We start from the raw sequence: 25208 nt of genomic DNA, 5'->3' as shown, positions 1-25208 counted from the left end.
CAGAGGTCGAAGCTCTTCTTTGCAGTCCACCGTCTGTTCGCAATACTCTGCCTGACCTTGTTGCTTGTAACGACTCTAATTTCTCTTTTCCATCTGCCATACCCCTTTAGATAAAACTCAAGGTCAGTCACGCAGTTAAGTTCAAAATTGTTTTGAAGTGGAAAATTCCAAAAGGGCCGTGTGGGAAAATCCTCAGGCCAGCTGCAATTGCAATTGTAACTAGTTGTAACAAATCCAAGTTCCACTAGGGGGACACTGTAACAGTCATAAAGTTCTTAAATACTTTACTTCTTCTTTAAGTCCCCCCAGTTTATCAGAAAGATAACAATCTATCTTAAACAGTTACTTTAAGACCAGGAGATATCTATCCACAATATTGTATCCAAATTGTATTTCCAGTGCAGGACTAGCTGTCAAAATATATTTAAAGACAGTACCTTTCCTCCAACTTTAAATTGTCTCTGGGAATCCGTTCCCAAGGGATTGAGCAATGATTTTTATCTTCTTTTTCTCACCTCTTCTTAAAGAAATAACATTCCAAGTTTCCCCCCCCCTTTCCCCTCAAGTTAAGGGGGGGAAAGTCCTGGTTAGATGATTGGATTAAAGTCCGTTTATGCGTCTTTTTCTAAGCTTCCGCTTTCAAGTTCAATGCTTTGTTTTATCTACAACGGAGAGAGGCAGACTTCCTTTTTATACCTCTCCGCTTTCGACCGAATTCCCTTTAAATTTGTACAGTTCCAATTGCATAAAATCCTACTCACGGATCGTTGATTTTCAAAGCCAAATTTCCAAGAAAGAAAGGCAGCGCTCTCCGGTCACAGCTCGCGGCTTCACTCCACGGAAGAAGCAGACAGCCCACAGCATAGCGCTCCTTTCCCCGCTCCGATTCTGAACCCGTTTTCGGGCTGTTTCGCGGGTTGGGGGGGCGCCAAACGTGCCCGCTGGGTCCCAAGTTCACAGGCTTCCCCCGCCTGTGATTTCAAGGGTCCCCCGCTACGCTGAAGCGGGATCCGACCCTGTTTTCCGCAGAGCGATTTCCTCCGAACCGAGGAAATCCGCCATTAACCGATGGCGCCACCTCCGGAAGTCACCGAAAGCCTGTTTGATCTTTATGAATCTCTTCCACTAGCACTTTTTTTAGTCTTTTAGCCAAAATATCTGCAAAGATTTTATAATCCACATTAAGCAGTGATATGGGGCGGTAGTTCTTGAGCTGTGTCTTTTCAGTCTCTGTTTTCGGTATAAGTGTGATATACGCTTCCTTCCACGACTCTGGTGCCCTTTTCCCTTCCAATATTTCATTACAGACTTCCTTTAGAGGTTGTACTAACCATTCTTTTAAAACTCTGTAGTATCTAGAAGTCAGTCCATCCAGTCCTGGAGATTTACCTAATTGCATATTCTGAATGGCACCTTCTACCTCCTGTTCAGTTATTTTATAATTCAACATTAATTTGTTTTCTTGAGAGATTTTTTGTAATCCATTTATTTTCAAAAATTGATCTATATCAATTTCTTTCTGTGGCCCTTGTGTATATAATTGTTTAAAGTACCTCTGGAAACAGTTTCTAATCTCGACTGGGTTCTGTATGTTCTTTCCTTCCACTTCTAGATTTATAATAGTGTTTAGTTTTTGTCTTTTTTTCATTTGCCAGGCCAACCATTTCCCACATTTATTAGCCGACTCAAATGTCTTTTGTCTCATTTGTTTGATTTTCCATTCTATTTCCTGGTTCATCATTTTCATATATTGTACTTGATATAACTTTATTTCTCTCAAAATCTTTTGCGACTTTGGTTTTGCTCTCAGTTTCTTCTCACTTTCCTTTATTTTCTCCAAAATTTTATCTTTCTTCTCATTTTGGATTCTCTTCTTTATTGCATTCTGTTGTATCAGAAACCCTCTCATAACCGCTTTACTTGCGTCCCAGATTACTCTTTTTTCAGCAGTAGTGTTCATGTTTATCTCAAAATAATCTCTCAAGGTTTTTTGGGCCTTCTTAATCACTTCTTCATCTCTAAATAAGGTGCCATTCATCCTCCATCTGAAAGAGCCAGTTGGTGTTAGTTTCATCTCCATCTTCACGGCATTATGGTCGGAGCAGGTTTTTGGACAAATTTCCACTTTTCTTGTCTTTGGTGCCATTCCTCTAGTTACCCATATTTGGTCAATTCTTGTCCATGTCATTTTGGCTTCAGAGAAGAAGGTTCCCTCTCTACCCAAGGGATTCTTTGTTCTCCAAATATCAACTAAATCCAAGTTGTCTGTCATCTCAAAAAAGGTTTTTGGTAGTCTACCGTCCTTAGTGACTACCTGTCTTTGTGCCTTGTCCATATTTGTAGATACCACTCCATTCATATCCCCCATCAAAATCACATTATAGTCCAAATAGTCCATCAAGGTCTCATGCAACTTTTTAAAGAATTCAGATTTCCCCTCATTTGGTGCATAAACTCCTACTATCAGAAATTTCTCTCCTTGAATTTGAATTTCAATTGCCACAAATCTTCCTTGGTCGTCTTTAAAGATAACTTTCGGTGATAAACTCTCCTTTGCATAAATCACTACTCCTGTTTTTTTAACTTTGTCCGATGAGATAAACTCTTGACCCAGTCTTTTATTGATCCATACTTTTCTATGTAGCCTTATCACATGTGTTTCCTGTAAGCAAATCAAGTCCAATTGTTCCTTTTTTAATGAATGAAAAACTCTTTTCCTTTTCTGGGGGGAGTTGAGACCGTTAGTATTCCAGCTTAATAGTTGCAGAGCCATGATGTAGTTACTTTGCTTTTCCTCCAACTGTGCCAAGTGTTTGTTCTTGTTCTGTTGGGGGTATCACTTTCTCTGAGCAGTCCAGTCCAAAAGGTAGTGTTGCTATGTCTAATATTCCTCTTTCTAATGCTCTTGGCTCTTCTCCAGATTCTTTCTGCAAATCTTCTCCGTGATCTTTCAAAAATCTTTCTTTGTCTTCCACTGATCTTATTTTTATCTTTCTTCCTTTAACGCTAAAAGATAGGCCTTGGGGAAATTCCCACCTAAAGATAATTCTGTTACTTCTCAACAGGGCAACCAAATTTCTGTAATTGGACCTAAGGTCCAAAAGATGTTTCGGGATGTCTTTAAATATCTCCACTCTTGACTGATGTATTTCCAGGGTCTTCTGAAAGTGCAGACTCAAGATTTTGTCTCTCTCCTCTTTTGTTCGGAGGGTGATCAAACAGTCTCTCACCCTGTTCTTCTTCCCCCCTCTTCCAAGCCTAAAGGCACTCACTATCTTAAAGTCTTCTTTCTCCAAATCTAGGTTCCAAAAGTCTGCAAATTCCTGCATAAGAAAGTCAATCAGGTTGTCTTTCTCAAGTTCAGGTACGGCCCTGATCCTCAAGTTCGTTTGTTTCTCCTTCAATTCAATCATAGACAACATCGACCTATGGTCCTCGAGTTGCCTATGTATCGGTGGTATCTTCTCCTCTACAGCAACTGCTTTTTCCTTTGCTTCTTCAGCTGTCTTTCGGGTCAAAGTAGATTCCTGTAGCAATTTCTCAATAGTTTCTGTGTTAGTGTTCACCTTCTGTCCCAAATTATTAATGCTTGTAGTGTTTTGGTCAATTTTAGTTGATGCTTCAGCTACTTGTTTACTTAATTTTTCCAAAGATTCATTAATTTTACCTAATGCCAGAGCTAAAACATCTTCAGATGCCATTCCTTTTGATTTAAATTGTACAGATGCAGCCCCTGATGGTGCAGAAGGGCCAGATGCTGATGCTCTTCGCTGCTGCCAAGATTTACCAGACCTCATTGTTTTTTCCTGAAGCAAGTCTATTTTTTCTTTTCCATCTGCCATAACAGATGGAAGCCCAAGGTCAATCCCACGGCCAGAATTTGTTTTGAAGTGGAAAATCCCCCGGGCCCAGTTGTTGTAACAATTTCAAACTTCCTCTAGGGGGACACAGTAACAGTCAATGCTTGTTGCATTAAAAAATAACTCTTTTTAATCCCCCATTTCACAAAATAGGCAACAATTTCAATTTCAGTTAGTTTCCAGTTACTTTAAAATCAGGAGAAACCAGCCAGAAACAATGTATCTCTCTTGCAGAGTTAGCTGTCAAAAAGTACTCTCTTCACAAGCAGCGCATTTCACAATACGACAATCTTATTGTCCATTGGCAGCCCATTCCCAGGTTTTAAGCGGTGGATTTTTATTTCCTTTCCTCTCTTTTTGCAGGAAAATATAGTTCACACCTTTCCCCCCTCCTCTCCTGCAACCAAGGGGGGAAATCACTTGTTTTGATGTTAGGATTATAGTCCTTTTCAATCGACTTTCCAGGTCTTAGCTTACAACTTCTTTGCTTTAATCTATTTACAAGAAACGGAAGGCGGTCTTCCTGTTTATGCCTCCCTGCTTTGGTGCCGAATTAAGTCTTTGTTTTCCTTTATTTCCAATTTTAACCTACTCACGGGTAGTTGTTTTTGTAGCCGGATTGTCACAGGAAAAAGTCAGCGCTCTCCGGTAACGGCTGTGCGGCTTCGCTCCACGGAAGAAGCAGTTGACTCTCAGCACTGCGCCGCTCACCCCGCTTCGCTCCGGAGCCCGTAATTGGGTTCCTTTACAAATTGGGGGGGGGGGGGCGAAAGGTGCCCGCCGAGTCCCACGGTCACAGGCTTCACCCGCCTGTGATCTTAGAAGGGTCCCCGCTTCGCCGGGTCCCGCAGAGCTAAGTCCCTCAGAGTCAGAGGGAATCCGCCATTACCGATGGCGCCAACCCGGAAGTTTCCCACTCATTCCATTGTCAATACCAGCCCTACGGTCATTATAAATGTGGCAGATGTTCATCCTGCCCCTTCTCGTTACAGATTAAAGAGATTTATGACAAAAATTCTAGCTTTAGGTTCACCATCCGTCATTTTAGTACATGTCAAACTAAAGATGTAGTTTATCTCATCAGATGTCTGTGTAACTTACTGTACATTGGTTCCACAACACGAGCATTCCTGTATAAGGAATGCAATAACGGAGGCACCTCTGGTTGAACATTTCATTACACATCACCATTCGGATACAGATTTATTATTTACAGTACTATGGGTGAACCAGAAGAAACGTGGGGTTGGGCAAGATTTTGAACAGTTATTGTGTGAACAAGAAACCCATTTAATCTATTTGTTTAAATCCACATATCTGGGGGGATTGATTTCAGAACTCGACTTCAATTGTTTTATTTGAAATCTGTTGTATGTAAAATTTGTTATATTCTAATACTATTTCAAAACCATCCAAATCTGTTATATTTTAAGTCTGTCACTTTATGGGTTGTCTTTGCATTGTGATGCCAGAATTGACGTTCTGTTCCTTTAAGTTTCTTTACATTGTCTTCAATAATTGTTATTTGAGACACCTGTGGTCAACTGTATATGTCCTATGCATTTGTGTTGTAAGCATCAGCAGCTACACTATCCAGTGAGCCCTGATCCACTAGTATGAATATTTCATTGATAATTATTCGGTATGTATCTCTTTATATATTTTTTGTTCTACTGTATAACTTATATGCAGGTTGCTCAGTTTTGTTGTCATTCATTGCTTGCAGTGCCTTATATTCCATTTCTAGCCGATGAAGACTTTATTCTGAAACAGTTGAACTATTCCAGATATAGTTACAGATAGGTAGCCGTGTTGGTCTGCCATAGTCAAAATAAAAAAAATCCTTCCAGTAGCACCTTTAAGACCAACTAAGTTAGTTCTTGGTATGAGCTTTCGTGTGCAAGCACACTTCTTCAGATACACTGAAACAGAAGTTGCCAGATCCTTCTATATAGTGAGAAGGTGGGGAGGGGTATTACTCAGAAGGGTGGTTGGAATGGGAGATTGGCAGATAGCTGGGATGAGCCTGCTGACGACTCTTAACGACTGTAATGGGTCTTACAGGAAAAGGCAAGGGGTGAGAAGGTGAGAAATGGCTTAGTCATGTATAATGGGATAAGAATCCAATGTCTTTGTTCAAACCAGGTTTCTCCATGGTTTTAAGTTTGGTAATGAGTTGCAATTCAGCAGCTTCTCTTTCCAGTCTATTTCTGAAATTCCTTTGTAGTAAAACAGCTACTTTGAGATCTTGTATAGAATGTCCTGGGAGATTAAAGTGTTCTCCTACTGGTTTCTCTGTTTTGTGATTCTTGATGTCAGATTTATGTCCATTTATTCTTTGGCGTAAGGTTTGGCCTGTTTGTCCAATATAGAGAGCTGAAGGACACTGTTGGCATTTGATGCCATACACAATGTTAGATGATGAGCAATTGAATAGTCCCGAGATGGTATGTGTGATGTTGTTGGGGCCAGTAATGGTGTTGTCCGGGTGTATGTGGCAGCAAAGTTGGCATCTGGGTTTATTGCAGGCTCTGGTGCCAGTGTCCGTGTTAAGTCTGGTTGTAGTATTATTGTGGGTTAGGAGTTGTTTAAGATTGGGTGGCTGTCTGTAGGCAATGAAAGGTCTTCCTCCCAGAGCTTGAGAAAGAGAACTGTCATTGTCCAGGAGAGGTTGTAGATCTCTGCAGGGGTATGAACCACTGCAGGGGACAATCAGTAATGAAGGTTCCAGTTTCACAGATCTTCTCAGTGAGGAACTTCAGAGTTAGAGAACACAGCAGAAATCATGGTTGTGAGAATCAGCTAGTGATTATTGCTGATGAGAAGAATGATGTGTTCATTGAACAAAGGTCACCTGGCTTTGGGGACCTTAACACAATGGTACATTACAAAATCCTTCACTGAATTATGTGTGAGGAGAATCAGAACTTACAGGGTTAAACAGTTCTGTGTGTCGTCTCACATTCTGAGGTGTGGTTTTGTTCACATACGGGTGAACCCTGAGGTGTTTCAGTCAGCGCTAGTATTGTTCGAGCCGGGAGAAACCGAGTTATTATCCACACACAAGGCACCTTTTCTGCTGCTGCAATACTCTGCGATACTCTGCTAAGAGCTGAGGAAGAGAGCTCAAGGTTTCTATCGGCACAGGAAGAAGTGTGCCAGGTGCCATTATATTCCATCATTATGCTCTACCTTTTTCCTGGGGTATAGATTCAATTTGACATACACAGATAATAAAACAGATTGTATCCTACTCACAACCTATTTTTCTTTGCCCCTTTAATATTGGGACTGGATACAGATAAATTCTCCCCTCTAAGTCGGGGCATGGAGAGCCCAGGGGCATAACATGGGGGGCAGGGGGCCGTAGCTCTGGGCACATGATTGTGAAGGGACATGAGTCAGGTGCCCCCACGTGGGAATCCCTGCCCTGCCTGCCACCAGGGGTCTGTGGGCCCTGGAGTCAGGCCTTGTCTTGCATCATGCCCCCGTTGAACTCCTCTTCCGCTTGCTGAATCTGGCCAGCATTGGGGGGGGGGATGTATTGGCCATCTGTCTCCCCTCTGTGCAAGCAGGTGGTGCAGTGTGGCCCCATGAACCCTCTGTGCCCTGTGCCCACCCACCTGGGTGCCAACAAAGGATGCAGTGCCACTGGGGAGCCACTGACCCATGTGAAAATTCAGTTGCTGGCGGAGCCAGAGGCAGTCATTTCCTCTCACACTTATTTTTTTCTGCCACACATCTCTTCCTCTCCCCCTTCTCTTCCCTCCCTCTCCAGTCTCTTTAAGAAAGGGAGAGACTGAGAGAGGGGCAGTTGTTCAGAAGCACTTGCTCTGTGCAAGAGTTTAGGAGGTGGTTGCAATAAGGTGGGGCAACGTTTGCCTCTAATAATCACTGCTGGTTTCTAATTGCACCAAGAGTTGGGACATGGATTCAGCAGCTTCTTGGGTGCCACCTTCCTCCCCTCCCTGGAGCTACTGCTGCTGGGTGTGCAAAATTCAGAAAGGTAACATGCCAGCACAATACGCATGAACCATTCGGGCAGCTGTAACCTCCGTCTCCTGCTCTTTCCACAAACTGGATTCAGCTGCAGTTTGCTTCTCTGTGTGTACATGCTCAAGGCATGTCTGACGTCTGAGAGCCAAGAGTGGGCATAAGACATCTAAGGGGCCCAGAGTAAGCCAAAAGGGACCCAAGAACACATGAGAGACTAGTGAGGGACCTTTGGGCCACATGTATCCAAATGCTCCAGTTCCCACCACAGCAAAAAGAACATTCTCCACCAACCAGACAATGATGCAGGGCATTTCTGTATCTATTAGCTTAACAGGGGGACTGAAGAAACCTGTTGGATAAGAAGACTATGACATCAAATGTATGCAACAAAGTTAACTCTCTCTCACAGAAGGCTGCCTATATGAAGATGAAAAGAAGAAGTGTGGATAAGCCCTCAAAGCACCATTTGTTTCAAGAGTATAGCTGAACTGTATGCTTTGGGGCAACGAGTGTACAGGAGTGTCATATTTATAGGTCAAATTAGCATGATAACAATTAATATTTTTAACAGTAATTATCTCAAACAAACAGTGTTTGTATAGAAAACAGACATTACCCCCAAAGACTCCTACAGCTGTAATTTAACTGTAGTCTAACCCAGTTTGTTTTGGAGCCCTCAGTATAACAGGATTATTTTGGCAGTATATAGAAAGCACACAATAATGTTTCTGACCAATTCCCTCTTAAAAGGGAGATGGTATTAGATGCTTCAAAAATATTCATTATGGTGCATTATGTATATAAAAAGCAAAGACTATCATCCAATTGCAGTTAGTAAATTCTAAAGGCTTGATTCAGCCTCCTCTGTCTAAAAGCACTGAACATGCCTTCCCCTTACACCAGTGTACTAACACATTGCAATTTCATCACAAGCAGCTGCAGAATCCAATGCCAGGAATAGAGTGTGTACGAACAGTTTTGCTAGTTCCAGGTACTTGCAAAGTTTTCCCAACCATTCTCTTTTTGTTGGGATGCTGTCTTCTTTCCAATAGCTAGCAATCAAAATTCTTGCCGATGTTGTCGCGTATAGAAATAAGTTAATTTTATCTTTTGGGACATCTTTATCTAGAATTCCTAATAGATATGCCTCTGCCTTTTTTGTGTGTGATGTCCTTATCAATTTTTTTATTTCGTCGTGGATCATGTCCCAAAAGGTTTTAATCTTTGGGCAAGTCCACCACATGTGGTATAACATACCTTTTGTTCTGTTACATTTCCAACATTTGTCATTGTTCCTTTTATTTATTTTTGACAATCTGTCAGGGGTTAGGTACCATCTGTGGTGAATTTTTCTGAAATTCTCCCTTAATAAATCACATGCAGTAAAATTTATGTTTTCCTTCCAAAAAGTTTTCCATCTTTCCAGATCTATCTCATATCCCAAATCGTGCTTCCATTTTAACATGTTTTCCCCTTTCGTCTCTTGTTCTAAGATGGTTTTCATTAATAATCTATACATTTTTGCAAGTATTTTTTTATCGCTTTGCAATATTTCCTTTTCTAATTTTGAGGTTTTATTTTCAAATCCCACCTTTTTATGTCTTTTTCATATGTTGCTTTTAATTGATAATATTGTAACCAATTTATTCCAAATGTTTGTAATTGTTCGTAAGTTTTTAATTTAATATTTCCGTCTGCATCCTCTAATATTTCCCTCTATATTATTTCCCTATAATCCAAAACTATGGTTATGAAGCAATGGGAGTTCTTAAATGATTATTTACAAAACCAGGGCTTGACTACAAAAATCTGGTTGTGTTTAGAATAATCCTGTGTGTAATATAAAAAATACAAAGTGAGACATTAAGGAAATCCAAAGGGAAAATATGAAGAACAGAGGTTCTGACGAACGGATTATTAAAAACGTGTGAGGTAAATGGTGGAAGTCTTTTTTTTAAAAAAAACACCACACTTTATTTAAGGTAGATAAGGACAAGATGAAATTATACAATTGAATATACAATTATACAATTATACAATTATACAATTGAATATATTCTTTCTATTCTATGAAAGAATATAAATATAGATGGGAAACGGCTATGTATTGTGAGTACTTATCTACTTAAAAAAATTTCCACCTATGATATTTTTCTTTTACTTCTTTATTCTTTCTTTGTTCTTTTTTCTTTTTTCTGATATCTTATCTTTCATTTCACTGCTTTATTGTGAATAGCATTTTATAGAGGTATAAATAACTGTAAATATGAAAAGAGACAAAATATTCTCTAAGTTTTTTTCCTTGGTTAGATGTATTTTCTTTTTCTTTTGTATTTTGTTGTGAATATGTATGTTTTCTAATTTGTACTTAATAAAAATATTTTATTTTATTTTTAAAAAGAGTGTGTACAAACACACAGCTGTATCTACTAGGCAACTCAGTCAGATGGGCAGTGTACAAATAATAGATTGTTATTAAATTATTATTGTTATTACTTTTTAGAGGGATTTTGCTTTTCTGTAGCTTAACATGTACTATTTTGATTCTGGTACTCTCAGCAGATCTGTCACATATGAACTACATGACATGGATATTAGACATTAAACTTTCCCACTAATCAAATAGTAATTGGGTGAGCTGAATGCTCCCAAGCATCAGTTCTTGAGCTGGCTCTTGTGGGATTCCTTGCTCACCTTCAGAGATTCTCTCATCTGTCATGCGCTGCATTAAAGAATGCTCTGGATTTCTAGTGCAAGGCAGGACATCACATACCTGGTCTACTGTCCCACATTCAAAGGAGACCCCTCTTCACCTCTGTCTTGCTCTCTCCTTTCTGGTCTGCCCCTCAGGGCTCAGAACACATTGCTGATAATTATTCTACCCTGCCCAGGCCACCAAAAGAAGGCGTGAATAAAAGTGTCCTATGCCAACTCAAGAAAAAGTGGAAGCTCAGCTAGGACAGCTACTCGACAGAGGACCATGCAGTTGCTTCCAATTTATGTTCATTTATTGGCATTCCATTAGAATTCATGTGCATTTGGCAACTGAACTGGTACATGAAGGCACAAAAAGGTCTTTACTCTGGTGTATATTCTACATTCCGCACTCCGTAGCAGACTCACACTTTTGTCAATAGCTTTGCACAATGAACCACTCATCCTCTCAATATTTCAGCATGATTTTACAAAGAGTATTCTTACTGATGGGGGGCACCTGAGAACAGTGTTCTTCATAATTACATTTACTCTTCTGAACCCACTGCCTACAATGAATTGCTGTCACAATTAGACATTTAAGAGAGAGACTGCCTGCCTGTAAATTATCTCTTGACTTTAAGGGAAGAACCCAGCAGAACCTTGCATTATGTATTAACAGAACTGTAGCAAATACTTTTTGGTTCCTGCCAACTATTTGTATGCTAATGTAAACACAGATAACTTACCAAGAAATGAAACTAAATGGATGAGTGAACAGAATTCAGTGCATCTTCAGGCTTTAAACTGCCATTTTAGGGTTTATTCAATAACAGATCAGCACATTCTTTAAATTGGGCTCCAAATGATTGCAGCAGGTACTCAGCAAATGGTGTCACTGGATCCTAAAACTACAGTCCATTGTATTTCTGTATGGAAAAATCAATGAAAGTTAGCTTATTATTTGTTCAGTTCTGCATCCAGTCTTGAAACACTGATATATTTTTTCACAACACCTCCTGGAATACTGTCTTGGCAATATTTCATATATGTCATAGATTTGATGTTTATAGTTTTGGAAAATTAATTATGAAACCACATTCATAGTTACTGGAGCACAGTTCTTCTTTTAAGATGTACATAAAACCCTCAATATTCACAAAAGCTGTGGCAAAATCTTTTCTTGCCATTTTGTCATGCATTATTTGTATTGTTGTTACATAAAAAAACCTCATTTACTAAGCAGCACTTTAATCTCACAATAGAAAAAGAAAAAAATAACATAATGATCAGTAAGTTACAAACCAGTGCAAAAGAATCACAAACCCATGAAATGTCATCATTCATAGCTTACATGAAATTTAGAATGTTTCCAATAATGCATGTTATTCTACAGAAAACATTTGTGCTATTAAAAAAAATCAATAACTTGTTATCAGTTTATTGACCTTCCCTAGTCCTAATATAATTTGTAAATTACAATGTCCCATATCATTAGCAACCAACCTGGGTATAACTGGTTTTTGAAGTTATAACTGACCTTCATGTTACATTAAAATGATTGACGGTATGAATGATTCAGGTTTTTCAAGCACACACTTGATCTTGGGAGATCAATTTTTCAATAGGGATCACACTTGGAACCAGAAAGATACTTTGTTTTCCCACTATAATTTTAAAAGACTTCTTAGCAATTATTTATCATGTCCTTACTGGATTATGCAACTCTTTGTTCTCTCTTTATGTAGGAAAATCATCCATTATTTAGGCATCCCAGATATTCCTTGTTTATGTGACATCAGTGGGGTATGAGATCAATGGGAGCATACCATCTTGTTTGACATAGTTAAGGTTCTTATCTAGATTTTACAAAAAATAAAAGAAACTATCTGAATAGGCCTCAGGATATAAATGTTAAGTAAAGCCAGTGAGGAGTGAAACCATGTGAAGTTAGCAGGAAGTAGCTTTCTCTTTCCTCTGTTATTACTATCAAAAAATGGGACTTAAATTGCCATGCAGGGCTGTAGTCTGTTCTTTCAGAAATCCAACCTCTGAGCTGAAAGTCTTTTGCATCTCAGATAATATTATTTCACATATTTGTTGCTGGTAGCGTCATCTCCTGCCTTCACCTGTTCCCTAGAGAGGTGATTTTCAAACTTCTTATCTTCAGTGGATTTTTTCCATACCAACCTTTCCTACTGGAAACAGGATCGTAGTGCAATCACTGATACAACCTTTCAATTTTATTTTATTTTTAAACCTGGTCCTGTTAGAAAGCAAAATATAAGACTAACGGCTTACACCGTGAAGGCATTCCACACAGAGGTGTCTGTGAATTGGAGATCAGGTTCAGAGATCAGACAGAGGTGATCCCATAAAGGACCATGTTGCAGCCTGGGAGTCATTCTGGACTCACAGCTGTCCATGGAGGCGCAGGTCAATTTTGTGTCCAGGGCAGCTGTTTACCAGCTCCATCTGGTATGCAGGATGAGACCCTCCCTGCCCACAGACTGTATTGCCAGAGTGGTGCATGCTCTGGTTATCTCCTGCTTGGACTACTGCAATGTGCTCTACGTGGGGCTACCTTTGAAAGGGACTTGGAAACTACAACTAATCCAGATGCTTTGAGCTACATCTTAAAGGGCAGGCATTTGAAGTTATCAGAATGTTTATAGTCAATAGCGCCAGTTGTCTCCAGGATCCTCAGGATCATCTAATAGCATTGGTTAGTTGTATGTAGTGTGAAGGGGTTTATTTGTTTGAATGGTAAGTGAGGGAATCAGTTCTGTAGTTGCCTACACCCAAACTGCTAATATGTCATGCGACCATTCAGACATAATCCCAAACCGTGGTATCTGGAAATGAACAGGCTCATATGCACTCACGAATCTTTCCCCACCAGCTTTCCTTGCATTCTGACAGAAACTGCTGGTCCTGATCTGTGGCAAATTGTAGTTTGCCATTGTGTATGAACCCATCAAACTATGTATCTATCTATCATCTATCTATCGTTTTATAATTTTCATTATTACGATTTCCAAAATCACATTCATGTTCAAATATACATTTCCACCCTTAATATCCTTCTTTTAATAAAAACATTCCATGACTTCCCTTCTTACCCTTCCCTAGTTCTTTTAATTTTCCCAACGTTCCTGAATATTCTTATATATCCATTTAGATCACTTTCTCCCCTTTTCTTCCTTTATTATTCTGTTGAATTTACCTTAATGCTGCTAGTGTTTTCACTTATTTGCAATTATTTTCCAAATATACCACAGTTTTTCCACTCCTCTTTACATACTTCTTGCTCTCTTATATTACTAGTTAGACCTGCTAACCCTCAAACTATAATTTGCACAGAAACCTTAGTTTGCTGGGATCAGACAAAATTACAAGCTACAGTTAGCACAAACCAGGAGAAGAAATTTCTAACCTCAGCTTGTAAGGGGAGGTGGAAGGGATGAGTGTCTAAGTGTATTGTGGATAAAATTATGGGCCCTACATAGAAGCTTTGTGTCTATAACCAGCAAACATTAGGGTTGCATACTCTCTGCATTTCTATTTTCCCCCTTCATCTAATTTATTTTCAAGTTAACAATATACCAGAATTCTCATATCTGTAATATGCAGTTGTATATAACAAAGCAATCAACCTTAATGTGTATGTGTGTGCGTTGCTATTATCTTGTTACTGAATATGCATCGTATAATCAGTTACAAGATAATAGCAATTTTTAAAAAGCTGTAAATGTTTACATTTATGTTGGAGGGAATGTAGTAATTAATGTGCATAACGACTGGCCCTTGTGGACATTCACCAGCCTCCCATAGAATTGTGCAGATCATTCTATTCACCACCATATTGCTTTGTGAGTGCAGAGGGGGCCGCTCCCTGCTTCAAGGCCCTTCTCCATCTGGCCTAGGGGACGGAGCCCACACTTACCTACAGCTAAAAGGCTCCAGGAGGTCATTGGGACACTGCTGCTGCTTTGTGAGTGTAGTGGTTATGAGTTACTCGTGCGTAAACTGGTGCCTCTCTAGGCTAATTAGCCTTGTTAAACCTTTCTGACTGCACAGCCCTTTCTCATCATGGCTGCCTCAGTCGCTGGCAGAATCCGTCAGTGGGCGTTTCTTGAACCTCTTCCAACATAAAAGTTGTTTGACACCCAGTCTCCTCCTCCTCTCACTGCGCGGGAGTCTTCTTCGCAGGGAGGGCGTGGGTAGCGGAGCACCTGTGCCCTCCTCACTGAGGTCCAGTGAAGAGTCCTGGAGCCCTCTCTCCGATTCCCCCATCTGCCCCCCTTTATCCCTGGTGTTGCGCTGATTTGTTTCCCCCTCTACTGAGCTGTTTCTCCCCCTGCTGCTGGGTCCTTCGCCTGCATCATCTAGGAGCCTCCCCTTCGCCTCTCGCTCCGATGTCAGTTCCCTGACATCCACCTCCCCCCCAGAACCCCCTCCACCCCTGGACCGACCTGTGGGATCAACTTCGTTACCTTCGTCGGCCGACGAGGCGGGGAACCCCTGGAAGGAACTGTCACCATCTTCTGTGGATTCGAAACCCGCTTCCCACCCGCTCTTACACCTGCCAACGGGGTGGTCCTCCCAGTCTGATTCTTCTTCCTCCAAAACCTCTCCTCCCTCCTCCTCGGAGTCAGAAAATCCCTCAAAAACCTCTTCATCGTCTGTGGTTCCAAATTGCTCCTCCCAGAATCTCTCCAGGGGTTTGGGTTTGTCCAGGAACCGGTGGTGGAATACCTCCACCAGATACCTGTCATCGAAGGCTTCCGTGGGAACCCACGTGTTTTCGGACCCGGGTTCCCCCTCCCAAGCTACCAAATACTCCACCTGGCGCCCTCGCCACCTTGAGTCCAGTATTTCCGTGGCCCTGTGATGGTGTTCCCTTTCTTCTACCTGCGGGTGTGTGATGACTTCTCCCTCTTGCTCCTGGAATCCCAGCCCCTCCCTATGCGGTGAGAGCAGGGACCTGTGGAAAACCGGGTGTATTTTCATGCTGTCAGGCAACTTGAGCTTAAATGCCACGGGATTTACTTGCTGTGTTACCTCAAAAGGTCCCAGCCGTCTGGGCTGCAACTTCTTGCACCCCCCTTTGAAAGGTAGCCTTTGGGTGGACAACCACACCCGGTCCCCCACCCGTATGGTCTCCCCTTCCCTGCGGTGCTTGTCTGCCTGCCTCTTGTAAGTTTCCTTGGCCCGCTCCAAGTTCATCTTAAGTTGCTGGTGCAGGGCCTCTATTTCTTCCACAAACTGCTTTGCCGCGGGTACGCTCCAGTTTTCCTCCCCACTCCCCGGGAAGGCCCTGGGATGACACCCATGGTTGGCCATGAATGGGCTCATTCCCGTGGACACGTGTTCCGCGTTATTGTACGCGAATTCAGCCAGCGCTAGTTTCTCTACCCAATCGTTCTGCCTCTCGCTGACGTAGCAGCGTAGGTATTGCTGGAGTATACTGTTCGCTCTTTCTGCTTGCCCGTTAGTCTCCGGGTGTCTCGCCGTCGAGAAACCCACCTCCACCTGCAGCGAGCTCATGAGCTTCCTCCAGAACCGGGAAGTAAATTGTTTCCCGCGGTCAGAGATAACCCTCAAGGGGGAGCCATGCAGCCTGAAGATGTGCTCCACAAACAACCGGGCTGATTCCTCTGCCGTTACAGCATGTGAGCAAGCTATAAAATGGCACATTTTTGTCAGTAGGTCGACAACTACCATGACCGCTGTCTTTCCCCAGGACTTGGGCAAATCTGTTATAAAATCAATGGACACCACCTCCCAGGGTTTTCCCGGCGTGGGTAAGGGTTCCAGTAATCCTGCGGGGGCAGCCCGCTCCCCCTTTGCCCTTTGGCAGCGGTCACACCCCCGTACATATTCCCGTACATCCTCCCTCACCTTGGGCCACCAGAACTGCCTGGTCACAAGCATCATGGTTTTGTGCTGTCCAAAGTGCCCAGCTGTGGGGTTGTCGTGGAGTTGTTTGAGTACTTTTCCCCTCAGGGTCTCCCCCGGTACGTACAGCGCTCCCCTATAGTACAATACCCCTTCCTTCTCCTCAAACCCTTCTTGGGTCCCTCTTCCGTCTTGGAGTTCCCGGATTTTAGTTTGCGCGAACACGTCGTTTCTGGTCAGCCCGGCTAGTTCTCGTTTTCCCACCAAAGTTCTCCCACACACCCATCGGTCCTCGGGGATCACGTGTCGTTTCCCCGGCGGCCCCTCTCCTTCCAAGTACTCCGGTTTACACGAGAGAGCATCTGCTCTTACGTTTTCCTCTCCGGGCACGTATCGGATTTCAAAGAAAAACTTGGAGAACTCCTGTGCCCATCGAATCTGTCTCTGGTTGAGTACTCGTGCAGTCCTCCAGTACTCCAAGTTCTTGTGATCTGTGCAAACCTGGATCTGTTGTTGCGCCCCTATCAGTAGATGACGCCAACGACGAAAGGCCGCGTAGATCGCCAGCAGTTCGCGGTCATACACGGTATAGTTTTGCTCCGACTTGCTCAGTTTTCTCGAGAAAAAGGCACACGGTTTCCATTCCTGCTTGCTCCTCCCTGGCTGCAAAAGGACCGCCCCGATGGCTCTGTCGGACGCGTCGGTCTCTAGCCTCATGGGTTTCTCCAGATCTACGTGCAGGAGTTGCTCTTCCAATGCGAACGCCTTCTTCAGTTTTTCAAAGGATTGCTGGGCCTCCTCTGTCCACACAAACTTCTTTTTGCTACTGAGACAATCCATGATGGGCGCTGTCAAGTGGGCGAAGTTCTTGATAAGATAAGATAAGATAAGATAAATTTATTGTCATTGTCCGTATATACACAGTATACACAACAACGAAAATCAAACACCCACCCAAAGACCGGGTTCACATACTTCCTGAACTTCCTGTAGAAGTTGCTGAACCCTAGGAACCTCTGCACGTTCTTCCATGTTTTGGGAGCCTTCCACTCCAGCACTGCCTGCACCTTGCTTGGGTCCATCGCTAAGCCTTTGTCAGACAACTTGTACCCCAGAAACTCGACTTCTCTGGCATGAAACTGACATTTTTCCAGCTTGACCCACAACTGGTGCTTCTGCAGCCGTTGTAACACTTCCCTGATGTCTCTAACATGTTGCTCCTCATTGTCCGAATAAATTAAGACGTCGTCCAAGAAGGCTACGCAGTTCTTGTACAGCAGAGACCCCAACACGTGGTGCATGAAAGCTTGAAAACAGGCGGAGCCCAACTGTAATCCAAAAGGCATAACCAAGTACTCAAAGGCACCTAGGGGTGTGAACATTGTGGTCTTCCATTCATCCCCCTCCCTCATCCTGATCAAATTGTATGCGCCCCTGAGGTCCAGCTTGGTAAAAATTTTCCCTTTCCTCACTCGCGTTAAAATGTCGTCAATCCTGGGCTCTGGGAAGGTCACGGGTTCTGACACCAAATTGACGGCCCTATAGTCCACAACGAGCCTGGGTTTATTTGTGTCTTTTTTGTCCACAAAGAACACCGGACTGCCCCCCACCGCCTTTGATTCTCTTATGAAGCCTCTTTTCAGGTTCTTGTCAATAAATTCCCGCAACTCCTTCATCTCCCTGTCCGACATGGCATACAGCTTACCCACTGGCAGCTGAGCCCCCAGGAGCAAGTTGATCTGGCAGTCAAAGGGCCTATGGGGTGGCAGTCTATCTGCCTCCTTCTCGCTGAAGACCTCCCGCAGATCTGCATATTGCGGCGGCACCTCTCCCTTCCGCTCCACAGCCATCCCAGCCACCCTGGCCACGCTCATCCTTGGGGTTGCTCCTCCTAGACAGTGTTCCAGGCAGTAAGCTGACCCAAAGGTGACTGTCCTCTGATGCCACGCCACTACTGGATCATGTTGTGCTAGCCAGCTCATCCCTAATATTATTGGGGGCCCTGCTAGTGAGGCGACGTGAAAGGCGATGGTCTCCGAGTGCCTGGACACCCTCATTCTCATTGGTGGTGTCTGGTGTGTCACTTCCCCTCCTAGAAGCTCCCTGCCATCAATGGTGGTCACTTGCAAGGGAAAATCCAAAGGCAGTAAGTGGAGCTGGTGCTCTAATGCAAAGTCTTTGCTGAAGAAATTACATGAGCTGCCTGAATCCAGCATCCCTTTCACCTTGACTGGGTGCCCATTCGGGAGTTCTAGCACTACTTCGATGGCTATTGCCGCCTTGGGGGGGTCTGGTTGGGGCACTTTTACTGGTTGCTGGCCTGGCTGCTGTGCCCCTTGATTGGCAGCCAAGCGTTCCCGTTTCCCTGTTCCTGTTCCTTTACCACCACCTCCTCACCCCCTGCGGCTCCCACCATTCCTTCCCAGGCCTTTCTTTGAGGGCAGGCTCTGGCAAAATGTCCTGGCCGCTGGCAAAGGAAACACTTCTTGGTGGTTTTCCAATCCTTTCCCTCCTTTTTGCGCCCTTCGCTGGCGCTTGACACTTCCCGCGTGCGTGCCCCATCTATTTCCATTGGCTCTGCTGCCGGGGAAGGCTGCCTAGGTATTAACCTGGTGGGATAAGTCCCACGATTGGAATGTAATAATGGGGGGATACAATCTATTTCAGAGAAGCAGACCAGACAAGAAAGGAGGAGGTGTGGCGTTATATGTCAGGGATGTGTATACCTGTGAAGAGATCCAAGATTTAGAACCTCAAAGCCAAAGTGAGAGCATTTCGGTCAAAATTAAGGGAGAGAAGATTAACAGAGACGTTATTGTGGGAGTTTACTATAGATCCCCAAGCCAAACGGAGGACATAGATGATGCCTTCCTGGAACAGATGGCCAAGCATGCAAAAGGAAGGGAGATAGTAGTAATGGGGGACTTCAATTACCCGGATATTTGTTGGATGTCAAACTCAGCCAAGAGCATAAGGTCAAACAGATTCCTCATTGGCCTTGCAGACAACTTCATTGTCCAGAAAGTGGGAGAAGCAACAAGAGGAACAGCCATTTTAGATCTGGTCCTAACCAATGTTGATGACCTGGTTAGTGGGGTAGAAGTGGAAGGATCATTAGGCGCGAGTGATCATGCTCTTCTGAAGTTTACTATACAGCGGAAAGGAGCAGCCAAGCATACTAGGACTCAATTTCTTGACTTTAAGAAAGCCGACTTCATAAAACTTAGGGAAGTGCTGGGTGAGATCCCATGACAGTAATACTAAAAGGAAAGGGAGTTCATGATGGCTGGGAGTTTGTTAAGAGGGAGATACTAAAAGCACAACGTCAGGCAATACCAATGAGCCGGAAACATGGAAGGTGCCTAAAGAAGCCAGGGTGGCTATCTAAAGAACTTTTAACTGAGTTAAGATTTAAAAAGGATGTGTACAAAAAATGGAAAAGGGGGGAAACCACCAAAGAGGAATTCAAACAAATAGCCAGCACGTGTAGACACAAAGTCAGAAAAGCTAAAGCACAGAATGAACTCAGGCTTGCTAGAGAGGTTAAAAGCAACAAAAAAGGCTTTCTCTGTTTCTCTGAAATAGATTGTATCCCCCCATTATTACATTCCAGTCGTGGGACTTATCCCACCAGGTTTCAGTGATGGCTATTATGTCATATTTAGTTTGCTGTACCAAGAGCTCAAGCTCATCTTTTTTATTTCCCATGCTTTGCGCATTAGTGTACAGACATTGAAGTCCATTAATCATTCCCCCGTGTCTCTTATTTAAGGATTTTTTCCTCCCACCACTAGGTCTGCGTGCTGTTTGCTCCATTTGGTCTATGACATTTGGATGATCATCTTCATCAATTGATAGACTCCTACCTTAAGGAGCACTGTCTCCCTCCCCCACATTAGTCAGTTTAAAGCCCTCCTGATGAGTTTTCTGAGATTTTTGGCAAAAACATTTCTCCCAACCGTTGTGAGGAGCAGGGCCAGGGCGGGAGAGTGCTAGAGTCCTGTCTAGTCAAGTTGTGTGGCATCAATTCCAGTCTGTTACCTCTGAGGATGTGGACAGAATGCTTGGACAAGTAAAACCGACCACCTGTCTCATTGATCCTTGCCCATCCTGGCTCATAAAATTGAGATGGGAAGGCCTGGGTAATGGGCTCTGCAGGGTGGTGAATGCTTCCTTCTGTGAGGGAGCCTTTCCAGACCCGCTGAAAGAGGCGGTTATTAAACCACTTCTTTAAAAAAAACATCTTTGGACCTGGAAAATATGGCCAACTATCGCCCATTCTCAAGTCTTCCATTCTTGGGCAAGGTGATTGAGCGGGTGGTTGCTGAACAACTCTAGGCATGCCTGGAGGATGCGGACCATTGGATCCCTTCCAGTCGGGATTCAGGCCTCATCATGGGTCTGAAACTGCCTTGGTCGCACTGGTCGATGATCTCCGGCGGGCTGGATCATCCAGTTCTGCTGGATCTCTCAGCAGCCTCTGATACCTTTGACCATGACATCCTTCTGGACCATCTAGAGGAGCTGGGAGCTGGGGGCACCATTATACAGCCGTTCTGCTCCTTCCTCCTGGGCCGTGTTCAGAAAGTGGTGTTGGGGGGTGAGTGTTCGGACCCCTCGGGTCTCACTTGTGGGGTGCCTCAGGGTTCCATCCTCTCTCCCACGCTTTTTAACATCTACATGCAACCGCTGGGAGAGAGCATCAGGGGTTTGGGCTGGGTGTTCATCAGTATGTGGATGATACCCAGCTCTACCTCTCTTTTAAATCAGAACCAGTAAAGGCGGTGAAGGTCCTGTGTGAGTGTCTGGAGGATGGATGGCGGCTAACAGATTGAGGTTGAATCCTGATAAGACAGAAGTACTGTTTTGAGGGGACAGGGGGCGGGTGGTTGTGGGGGACTCCCTGGTCCTAAATGGGGTAACTATGCCCCTGAAGGACCAGGTGTTCGGGAAAAGTCAGAAGCCAAAGGCAGTATAAGTTTCTCAACTAACTGACGTCGAGGGATATTTGCTCTCTGCTGAGAACTCCTTTCAAAATGAGTGTTTTAAGGTTTTTGACAGAATTATCTCTGAAATTAAAAACAGATCTCAGATATATGGTACTGTTTCATCAGATTTCAGTTTTCTGTCAGGGAAAGTTTTAAATGAAAGTCTAACATCCCATCTTGAAAAATGTGCTGCAGATTTTGGTACCAAGTACAGCCAAGACAATGATACAGTGGAACTGGTACCTGGAGGAGCTTCTTTCAAATTTCAAGCAGCAGAACTACTTGAAAACATTGGCACAGCTTCCCATTTAGATATGTTGAAATGTATAGCCAAGTATGGGTTAAGAGATGTTTATCCTTATATCGAAATAGCACTGAAAATATTTCTCACTATGCCAGTAAGCGTAGCATCTTGTGAACGTAGTTTCAATAAATTAAAACTCATAAAAAACTACAGTGGTACCTCTGGTTAAGAACTTAATTCGTTCTGGAGGTCCATTCTTAACCTGAAACCATTTTTAATCTGAGGAACCACTTTAGCTAATGAGGCCTCCTGCGCAATTTCTGTTCTCATCCTGAAGCAAAGTTCTTAATCCAAGGTACTAATTCTGGGTTAGCGGAGTCTGTAACCTAAAGTGTTTGTAACCCGAGGTATCACTGTACTTAAGATCAAGTATGAGTGAAACCAGACTAACAAATCTAGCAATCTTGTCCATCGAGTATGAAAAAGCAGACTTTGATAAAAAAATTACAGAGTTTTCTTCGATTAAAGAAAGAGGAATAAAGTTCTAATCATATCAGATTTCATTGAGGAGATTGCTACTTAAAGCCAGAGTTGGCTTAACTCTACTTTTATTTATTTTTTCCAAATGACAACTCTTGTGAATAAGAACTTGTAACTTGTCACTTGTGAATAATAATATTTTTTCTTACTTTATATCAACCAAATAACACAGATATTGTGAAAGTAATGCCATTTTACATCCTATAGTATTGTAATATAAAGTTATCATTGTGGACCAAATCACTATGATATTGTTTGTATGTTTTATTTAGGCCTATCTGTGTATTGTTTTACAACTGAATTACATTTTAAAAACTGTCAACTCACATCAAAATGTCATTTTCTTTGCTGAAACCTTTTATTAAGAAATAATAAATTTAATATTGGATTTTCTGTGAAAGTATTCATTACAAGGTGAAGTGTGTGAGAAATTGAATGGGTGGAGTGGGGTTAGAGGAGAGGCGGAAAGAAGAGCTACCGTATTTTTCGCACCATAGGGCGCACCGGACCATAGGACGCACCCAGTTTTTAGGGGGGGAAATCAAGAAAAAAAATATTTGAACAATCTACCTAACAATACTATACTAGCCACTATGGGTGTGGAATCCCTGTACACCAGCATCCCACACAACAATGGATTACAAGCTGTAAGGAACACCATTTCAGATAAAACCACAGTGGACTTTGCTACCAAACTGCCATTTTGTCCTCACCCACAACCACTTCAGATTTGGAGATGGCCTGTTCCTTCAGATCAGCGGCACAACAATGGGCCCCCCGCATGCCCCCACAGTATGCCAACATCTTAATGGCAGATTTGGAACAATGCTTCCTAAACTCTTACCCACTTAAACCTCTCTTGTACCTGCGATACATTAATGATCCTGGACACCTTCCACCAGACATTCAATGACTTTCACCCCACCATCAACCTAACAATGAACCAATCTATGCAAAAAATACATTTTTGGCCACTACTATAAAAATACAGGATGGGCGCATAGACACCACCTTATACCAAAAACCAACTGACCAACAAACATATCTACACGCTTCCAGCTACTATCCCAAACATACCAAACAATCAGTTGTATATAGCCAGGCTCTATGTTACAGGCTCTATCTGTTCCAACTCTACAGATAGGGATTCTCACCTAAGAGATCTACAGCAAACCTTTTTGGAACTAAAATATCTGCCCGATGAAGTTAAACAATAGATCAACAAATCCAGACTGATACCCATAGAGAACTTGCTGCAAGACAGACCCAAAAGAGAAAATAACAGAACATCACTGGTAATCACATACAGCTCCCAAGTTAAAACAGTTCAATGCATCATCAGAGATTTACAGCCTCTTCTAGACAACGACAATTCTCTTTCTCAAGCTCTGGGAGGAAGACCTTTCATTGCCTACAGCCAGCCACCCAATTTTAAACAACTACTCACCCACAATAATACAGCAACCAGACTTAACATGGACATTGGTACCAGAGCCCACAATAAACCCAGATGCCAACTTTGCTGGCACATACACCCAGAAAACACCATGCCTGGACCCAACAACATAAAAATACCATCTCAGGCCTATTTAATTGCTCATCTTCTAACATTGTGTATGCCACCAAATGCCATATTGGACAAACAGGCCAAACCCTACGCCAAAGGATAAATGGACATAAATAATAGCTGTCAACCTTTCCCTTTTTTAAAGGGAAATTCCCTTATTCCAAATAGGATTCCTCACAAGAAAAGGGAAAAGTTGACAGCTATGACATAAATTTGACATCAGGAATCACAAGACAGAGAAGCCAGTAGGAGAACACTTCAGTCTCCCAGGACATTCAATACAGGACCTCAAAGCAGCTGTCTTATTACAAAAGAATTTCAGAAATAGACTTGAAAGAGAAGTTGCTGAATTACAACTTATTACTAAACTGGGATGCGGGTGGCGCTGTGGGTAAAACCTCAATGCCTAGGACTTGCCGATCGTATGGTCGGCAGTTCGAATCCCCGTGAGCTCCCATCGTTCGGTCTCAGCTCCTGCCCACCTAGCAGTTCGAAAGCACCCCGAAGTGCAACTAGATAAATAGGTACCGCTTTATAGCGGGAAGGTAAACGGCGTTTCCGCGCGCTGCGCTGGCTCGCCAGAGCAGCTTAGTCACACTGGCCACGTGACCTGGAAGTGTCTTTGGACAGCGCTGGCTCCTGGCCTCTTAAATGAGATGAGCGCGTAACCCCAGAGTCGGACACGACTGGCCCGTACGGGCAGGGGTACCTTTACCTTTACCTTTACTAAACTGAAAACTATGGAGAGACCTGTTCTGAATAGAGATATTGGATTCTTGTCTCATTATGTATGCTAAAGCTATTTTTGGTCATCTGCATACTATTCCTTGCTTTTTCCTGTAGGACTAATTGCAGTTGTTAACAGTCGTCAGCAGGTCGTCATACCCATTGAGTCAATCACCCATTGTGGTGTAGTGGTTAAGAGCGGTGGACTTGTAATCTGGTGAACCGGGTTCACTTCCCTGCTCCTCCACATGCAGCTCCTGGGTGACCTTGCGCTAGTCACACTTCTCTGAAGTCTCTCAGCCTCACTCACCTCACAGAGTGTTTGTTGTGGGGGAGGAGGGAAAGGAGATTGTTAGCCGCTTTGAGACTCCTTAGGGTAGTGATAAAGCGGGATATCAAATCCAAACTCCTCCTCCTCTTCTCCTCCTTCTCCTTCTCCTTCTTCTCCTACTACCATTCTGAGAAAAACCCCACCCCACCTTCCCACTATATATGAGGGTCTGGTGACTTCTCTTTCAGTGTATCTGAAGAAGTGTGCATGCACACGGAAGCTTATACCCAGAACAAACTTAGTTGGTCTCTAAGGTGCTACTGAACAATTTTTACAAATTTTATTTTTTCCGTTCTCTGTGATTCCAGTGTTGATTGACTCTATGCTGCTATGGAGAGTTTTCCCTAAGCTTCAAGACAGC

The 25208-nt window shown here is 43.1% G+C and overlaps 1 protein-coding gene across 2 annotated transcripts in view; it reads left to right on the top strand.

Moving 5' to 3' along the window:
- ADCY1 (adenylate cyclase 1) overlaps positions 1-25208 on the top strand; it is a 234389-nt gene that overhangs the window by 43113 nt on the left and 166068 nt on the right. The gene's annotated exons all lie outside the window — the stretch shown is intronic.

This window comes from Podarcis pityusensis (assembly GCF_964106645.2).
Source record: "Podarcis pityusensis genome assembly, chromosome: 12".
Taxonomy (NCBI): domain Eukaryota; kingdom Metazoa; phylum Chordata; class Lepidosauria; order Squamata; family Lacertidae; genus Podarcis; species Podarcis pityusensis.
Note: the sequence above shows the minus strand (reverse complement) of the source record. Positions and strands in the feature narration are given on the sequence as shown.